The sequence below is a fragment of the Athene cunicularia genome (assembly GCF_003259725.1).
Source record: "Athene cunicularia isolate RWA chromosome 11 unlocalized genomic scaffold, athCun1 chr11_part1, whole genome shotgun sequence".
In the NCBI taxonomy this organism is placed as follows: Eukaryota; Metazoa; Chordata; class Aves; order Strigiformes; family Strigidae; genus Athene; species Athene cunicularia.
Window position 1 is genome coordinate 7,531 of NW_020799113.1, and position 8,046 is coordinate 15,576.

Genomic DNA, 8,046 nt, shown 5'->3' on the forward strand with positions numbered 1-8,046 from the left:
CCCCCCCCCCCCGGCAGCTCCTGCAGCGTTTACCTGCCTGGGAGAGCGGGATGGGGATGGGGGGGACGTGTGTGAAGCACGGCAGCAGTCCTGCGTGCCCACAGGCGAGCGGGGGGCCACAGCATCCCCGCAGTGCCGGGTTGTGGGGGGGGGGAAGCACACCGAGCTCCGTGCCCCCGAGCAGCTGAAACAACAAGACCTTGTTGACTTGCCTTTGAGTTCCCCAGCACTCGGCAGCTGCTGCTCCAGCAGGTGATAATTGAAACCGGGAGCGAACCTGGATGGCGTCAGGGGTTGAGATGTAGTTCAGACTTTATTCCCCCACCGCCACCCCGCCGCGCTCCCGGCAGCCGCGGTGTAATGATGCTGCTGTCACCGGGGCTTTGCACCGCGCTGGGGACCCTGGGGAACATGGGTGGGTGATGCTCGGCTCCGCTGCCCAAGGAGGAGGGTGGTGGGATGGGGGAGCTGCAGCACCTCAAGGTCAGCCCTCAAGGAGTGATTTCGGAGAAGGGGTGTTCAGCGCTTTCTAAAAATAACCCCGTTGCAGGACCGAAATAACAAGCTGCTCTCGGCCAGCGCCGTGCTTGAACCCGGGCCAAGGCAGCTGCTGCCGGGCCGCCGGTGGCCCCTCGGTGAGCTGCGCAGCGGGGGGGTACCCGTTGGTAGCCCCCCCCCAGTAACTAGGTCTGGGGAAAGGCCAGAAAGGGGGTGAGCATCGGATGTGGGATGGCTTGGGGAGGTGCTGATGGTCAACCCTAAAAATCAGCGTGGGAGTCTGGGAGAAGGGCAGGCGTCTGCTCTCACAAAGGTCCCTTGGGAAGCAGGGGGTGATCCCCCCCGCCCCGAGGAGCCAGGCTTTGGGTGGGGGGCATGGCTGCGTGGTTTCCCCCTTTGGGAATGGGTCTGGTTTGGGGGGCAGGACCCTCGCCTTGTCTGGGTCTGTTGGAAGACGCCAACCTCGTGGGGTGTCTGTGGGTCGTGAGTGTCATCTCCTCCTGCAAGGTGACGCCAAAGGCTCCTCTGCTCCCCTCCCAGCAGCGCTTCCCCTCTCGCCTTTCACAGATCCTGCTTCACTTCTTGGCTTTCTTTGCAGGGGCTCTGGCAAATGTCTTCGTGGTGGTCCCAAGAACTGGGATTTACTGGCTCATTGATCCCAAGGTACAGATCTGGGCTCGGGGGGTGTGTTTCATCAGGCTCTGTGCAGCTCCAGGCTGCAAAATCCATCCTCGGCCCCCCAGGGGCTCCCTGCTCTGGCAACCTGGTGGGATATTTGGGGTTGTTTCATGTGGGAAATCCCAGGTGATGGGACGTGCTGTGTCCTGGTCTGGGATGATGTGCTGAGAGGTCCATCCCTAACTACGGGGTAGGCTAAGGCAGCAGCTGGCTCCGTCCCGGGATGCCTCATCACAGGCAGGGCTGGGGACGAGCGTCTGGCAGGGCCAGGCCCCACAGGAGCTGGTGGAGGAGGTGGTTTTACACCTCTGGAGCAGCTGGAGGGGAGCTTGGGCTCTTTGTGCTGCAGCCCTGGGACAAGCTGGCTCCAAGCCCCCAGCTTCCACATCTCCCCAGCTCTTCCCTGGGAGCAGGAGGGGATGGGGAAAGGCAGAGGACAAACCGAAATCTGCCCCCGCTATGAAGCACATCAGCATCACCCCCAGCCCGGCTCCAGTTAAATACCAGAGTGGTGCTGCCCACCTGTGCAGTGATGGGCAAAAAAATCTGCTGCCTTCTTTGATTTCAGGCTCAGGACCAGCTTCATGTCACAATCACCCAGTTGACAACCTCCATCTTCCCAACGGACTGGGAGAAGCCGAAGGACAGACCTGTTTTACGAGGCGCCATGGGTCACTGAGGCCGGGTGTGCAGACCCCCCCTGGGCATCTCTCGCTTCGGCATCTCCCAGCGGGGTGAAATTTTGGCTGGTCGAAGACAGCAGCAGCTTTAGCAGGGAATTTGGGAAGGAACCGAGTGAAGAATGCCAGCCACCGTGCCATGCCCTTGGCTTCGGGACCACAGGGGCCAAATATTCCCGAATGATGCGGGTGGGGGATCCCATCAGCTCCTGGGTGCCCTGGGAGACCCCCCAGCATGCTAATGCCGCGCTCCTATAAAGCCACGCGCTTAGAGAAAGGCCCAGGAGCCGTTTCCCCGCGGAGGACAGGATTGCACCCTCTGCTCGAGGTCGTGTCACGGCTGCCAGAGCTAATTACTGCTTGGAGATGAGTCTCGGCCCTGGGGTAGTTCTGGGAAATCAGCGCCAGTTCAGTGCTTCATCCTGAGACCAATAGATTAACTTCAGCTTCGCGCTCTGCCGACGGCCAGCGCGGTGCTTGAGGATGGAGCAAATTGAACGCAGCGTGATGTTTTCCCTGTGGGAGACCCTTCCTCTGGCAGAACCATCCTGAGCGCCAGCGAGCGGGGCCAAATCCAGCTTCACCGGCGACTGGACCTGCTGTCGCAGTGGCTTGTGGCCCTGCTGCTTCTGGAGGTGATGGGGAGCTGCGGCTGTCGTGGTTACTCAATAAATATCTCCTGTGGCCAGCTGGAAGGTTTTTCTTTTGTCTCCTCCAAAGCGTTGTGCTCCCACACCGCACTCACCATGTGGCGTTGGGCCCTGGCGTAGAAACCTGGATGTGAATTTGGTGCAGGTGAGCCCTTGCCCGGGGGTTGGGCATGCACAACGGGAAGGATGGGAGAGAAAAACTGGGAATAAACCCACCACGGTGCCAGGCTGGTGGGGAGAGCGGGCTCGGTGAGGATGCTGAGCGGTGAGATGCCGGAGGGAGGAAGGCCAGGCCTGTGTTTTTCCTGCTCCCTGGGGTGGATTTGGGAGTTAACGCTGCTCTTCCCGCAGGTGGTGGGTTTTGTTGGCATCAACAAGGGGTTGACGGGGACAGGATTCACCTGTTCATAGACCTCCTGGGTCCATGCTCCCTCCAGAGTGAGCAGACCTTGCTCCCGGGGCATTCATGGGGTGCTGCGTACAAGCCCAGCAGTGCTGAGTTCCCCTCTTCTCCCGCCTGCCTTTCCAAGTCTGCTGATGGAATTTGGAGCCGTTTCCAGTCTAATTGCAGCCCCGGAATGGGAATCCCCAGCCCTGCAAGGAGGATAAATCCTCTTTTATCCCTCTGGAAGAGGGCACAGCGATAGCCTGGGGATCACAGCCCCACTCTGCACATCCTCCCTGGGCATCCTTCGAGGGAAGGGTCCAAACCTGCCCCACGGTCCAACTTAAAGCCTGGCCTTGAGATCAGCCTTGACACCTCCCCAGCCAGACCTACAGGGCTGATTTTAGGAGAGGGAAGGGCTGAGCTCCACGTCACAAGTTGTTGGCACTGAAGTTGCACCAAGCACGTGAGCAGTCCCCATGGCCCGGCCGGGATGTGACTGGTCCCGCTCCACCCAGCCAAGCAGCGGACAGTCTCTCCTGGGACAGTGTGTGCTTCCGAGCACCCCTCATTTTTATATTGTTTTTATTTTTTTAGGCTTAAAATCCATACGCCTGGCTGTTACTGCATTTATATGTATGTGCTTTATAATTGAAAACTCTCAGTTGTGTGCTTCTCCCATGCAAAGCAAAGGCTTCAAAGCAGCAGGTGGAAATTGAGCCGATATCTCTGCTGCCGAAGTGAAAATTTGAATGAAAATTTAATTCTTCCTCCGCAAAGCGGGGAACTGGGTTCCTGGGGCCCGGGCCGAGAGCCTGCCATGACCTTGCCTTGCAGGGGCTGTGGCGCTGTGGGAGCAAGCCCCAGCTCTGCTGGTCAAGGAGAAGGTCTTTCTGGAGCATGTCCTGGCCGTGGGGTTTCAGATGCTGTATAACAGAAAGTGATGGGTTTCTGGGTTGAGGAGAGGGGACTGAGCATCTCCCGGGCTTTAGGCATCACCAGTGAGGCTCCGTGCCCCCCTGCAAGGAGGCTCAGCAGCCTCGGGGCAAGGCGTGAGCCCGCTGATGGTGTTGAGTGATGCTCCATGCTCAGCCAGATCTTGGTCCTTCCAGACGTCCACGTGTACTTCTGCCAGGTGCTTTTCTCCAGCATCAAGCTGCCCTTGATCCTCTTCAGCACGCTGCTCTTCACTGCCATCAGCCTGGTGGCCCCGGACTTCATGCTGGCCACCGTTGTCACCTGCAGAAGGAAACGATGCCGTTGGCATTGGGCAGAAGGCAAAACATTGTCATGAGCATCTGCTTTTGGGCACATAAATGCTCCCGGGGGCTGCAAAGGGCTGGTTCCCCCACCGAGGGTGAGGGGGTAGAAGCTCCCTGTCCCCCTGCCCTCGCGCGGGGACCCCGTGGCCCGGACGGAGGAGCAGCAGGCGTGGAGGGAGACGAGGAGAAGAAACCTGGCTGTGAAACGGCTGGGGGGAGTTGTTATCCGAGCTCAAGCTCCGCCGCTGCCGGCTGTGCGAAGGATGAGTGTTGCTCCCAAAGGGGCCGGGGGTTTTTCGGAGGGGGGTGCACACAGCCCCGTGGGACCATTTTTCTCACATCCCACATGGATTTGATTTCGCAGTCTGCGGATTCCTTTCCGCTGAGCAAAGCCCACGGAGCTGCCTTGCGTGAAGGAGCCGCACGGCCGCAGCAGGCGGGTTCCTCTTGTATATTATTTTTTTGTTTGTTTTTAATTGAAAGACAAAAGGCCGCGTGCTGGAGGGAGCCTGTCTTTCCCAGAGGCGCTTTGTCTTTATATCTTCATGGGAAGAGGAGAAAGATGTGAAGGGAGCAGGGCAAACCCCCAGCCCACCGACCACCACCCATCCCTGGGGCCACTGTCCCCGCATTGAGAATGGGGGGACCAGACCCCACCGAGCACCAGCTGCCCCTTTCCTGGGGAACCGGCTTGAGACGGGGGCGAAGGGGGAGCAGCTGCGGGGCGTGGGGTTACGCTGCAGGCAGGTGTGCCTATCACTTGTGCTCTCCTGAGCTTTATTCTTTTTTCTTTTCTTTTTTTTTTTTTTTTTTTTTTTTTTTTTGTTTAATCCCCTCGAAACAAAGGAAAAAGGGCAGCTGCACCCGGCAGAGCATCCTGCAGCAGCCTGCGGCCGCCCGCGCAAAACTGAGGCTTCACTCACGCATCGGGTCTCGGATTTGCAGGTGATTCCTGCCCCATCCCTTTGCCAAAGCAAATTCTCTCGCTGGCTGGGGGGGTTTCCAGGCGGGTCGGGGCGTTTGCCGGAGCAGGGATGTTTTTGAGAGCAGCAGCCAAGGCGAGGAAAGCAGCCCACCCCGCAGCGCCTGGGGCCGCCCAGCAAAGGGGTGGCTGTTTATGGGCTGAAAAAGGAAAATTGTCCAACTGCCGAAATTGGCAGCGAATCCCATGACTATAATAAACAGCTTCCCGGCCAAGGTCCCTGGCTATTTTCTCTCTGTTTTGGCTCGGAGAGGAAGATTTATTTTGTTTGCTCCTTGGAATTTTTTTCCCCCTCTCTTCTTTTTGTTCTGTTCCTTGGGGGCATTTAAAGACAGTGAACCCCCCAAGCCTTGGCTGGGGTCACTGCTCTCCTGTATGTCTCTGGGTCCCTGGAGGTGTCAGTGCCAGCCATGGCCTCTGAAGTAGAGCCTTTTGGGGCAAATTCAAAGCCCATCCCTTATAGACCTGCAGGGAATTTGTACTCTCCAGATGAGCCTTGACATTTAAAGAAAAATATTTAAAAATAGAAAAATAAAAAAAACCTCCACAAGCCTCCAGGAAGAGTTTTCCTGGCTGTGGGACCAACCGATGGGGCAGGAGGGTGGATTCTCGGTGCAGCCCTTCCCCATTTTCCCAAGGGAGGTGTGGGCTGCCAAAACCCAGCTTGGGAGCCCCCGTGTCCACAGAATCACAGAACCATCTTGGTTGGAAAAGACCTCAAAGATCCTCCAGCCCAACCACGAACCTCACCCTGACTGGTCCCAACCCCACCAGATCTCTCAGCGCTGGGTCAACCCGACTCTTCAACCCCTCCAGGGATGGGGATGTCCCCGTGTGCCCCTTTTTCCCTGTCCTGCAGAAACTCCCCGGCTGCTGCATCTCATTCCCGTGGGATGCAAAGGGCATCAAGACATTGGGCATAAGTGATGAGTGCATGTGCAGCATCTCGGCTGTGCAAAGGACCCGCAGCATCCCAATCCCTGTGCTTGCAACAGGCTGGAGAAACAGGGCTGAGATTTTAGGAGCTGATCCCCACATTTTGGCGCAGCCCTCGCTCCATGCACATGATACAGCCATCACGACAAGGGACCACTGGCACCCAACCCCCCCCAGGAGCTGGGGCACGTCCCAGCACGGGGCTCCCCTCGCAGCCAGAGTGGGAGGATGCTCGTCACTGAGGGAAATTTGGCAGAGGCTGCTCCCCTCTGTTTATTGATGTAAAATCTAGGTTTACTTTCTTGGAATGACTTTTTCTGCCCCCAGCTAATGGTTCCCATCAGTTTTCCTGCAGCATTACTCGGTTTGCTCTCCAACCCAGGGAGGAAGGTAAGGTCCAGCTGTGTTTTACCTTAAACCAAGCCCTCGGGGGTGCTGCCAAGGACAGATACTCACAGGGCAAACATGAGGGTGGCCACAACCGGGCAGGGATGGGCCAAAGGCTCCGGGGAAAGCCGGCAAAACAAACAGCTGATTTTATTGCAGCCTGCAGCTTTACTGCCTTGAATATTAGCAGCGCATGACTTCAAAGCAGCCCCGGCTGGCTCCCTGGGAAACCTTGCAACCCTGCAAGGCTTTAATCCCACCTTTGTGCAACCAGGAGCGGCACAAACGTGGCTGAGGGGCAGCCGTGCCGTAGGGCAGGGAGGCTTTGGGCAGGGTGTGACATTGCAAGGTGCGATGCTGCAACCAGCTCCGGTCCCACAAAGCCACTGCCTGCATCCCAGGAGGGATCCCTTTCGGATTTTGCAAGAGATTTCTTTTTTTTCCCACATGAGCTGAGCTTGGTGGCTGGATGTTGTTATGGCGAGCGCGGGCACCTCCAGGGTCTCTTCCTGATGGAGGAGCAGCGTTTGCCCATCGATTCCTCTGCTCTAGGGCTGTGCTGCAGGGCAGGGATGTCTGAGATGGTGCATCCTTGAGTTAATAAGGGTCACTCCTGGTTGGGGGTGAAGGGCAGGGCAGGATGAGGCAGCTGAGGGGGTCAGCAGTGTCTCCGCAGGGGTAGCACCTCTCTGCAGAGGGGTGTGAGGCGCTGTACACAGTGGGATGACTCGGCACGACCCTCATCTGGCTGGAGTTTTTTTCTGCGAGCGCTGAAAACCATCTGGGAGACACGAAGCGCTCCCCGGCTCCGGCAAGCAGCTGTGCTCCCCACGCTGGGAACGGGGCCGGGCTGAAGCTGTGTGGAGCACGTGCAACGAGGAGGCCAGGTCTCAGCGCAGCGATGGGAACAGCTCGCTGGGGCTGGTGTTTTGCTGGGCTTGGCGGTGCTTGGAGTGCTGGGCTCGCCTCTGCTGCAAGTGGGTACGGTGCATTTATACGGGCAGCTCATCCCTGGAAAAGACCTTGAAGATCATCTAATCCAACCATTAACCTTATCTGCAGCCCTTACAGTTGCTGATATCGAGAAGCAGGTGAGATTTCAGAGGGATGACAAACCAGGACCCCCCCGCCATGAAGTCAGAGGGGTGAGAGTGGGGGCTTGGATTTCTTGCTGCATTCCCCTAATGAAAAGGGGGTGCAGCCCCATCCCGACCCCCAGCCCCTGGGTCCATCCAGCGCAGAGGGGCTGGAGGCTTTTCGCAGGGTGCTTGCCCGCACTCCAGCCTTCACCGCAGGATCAGCCCTTCCTCGGGTCTCCCCATCCCCGGCGCTGTGCCTGGCCCTGCAGGCTTTGCAGCACCTCTCGGGCGAGCCACAGCCCCGGGGAGCCGGCGCTGACACGAGCCAGATTTCGGAGCACGGCGCAGGAGGCTGGCGAGAGCTCGCCTTGGCAGAGCGGCGAGGGGAACAGCTTGCGGCAGCCTCTCTCCCCCTCCGAGCGCCTGCTGGGGTGCGTTCCCTAACCTTTCCTGCCTCCGTTCCACTCCTGTGTTTCTCTCTCTCTCCTCTTTTTTTTTTTTTTTTTTTT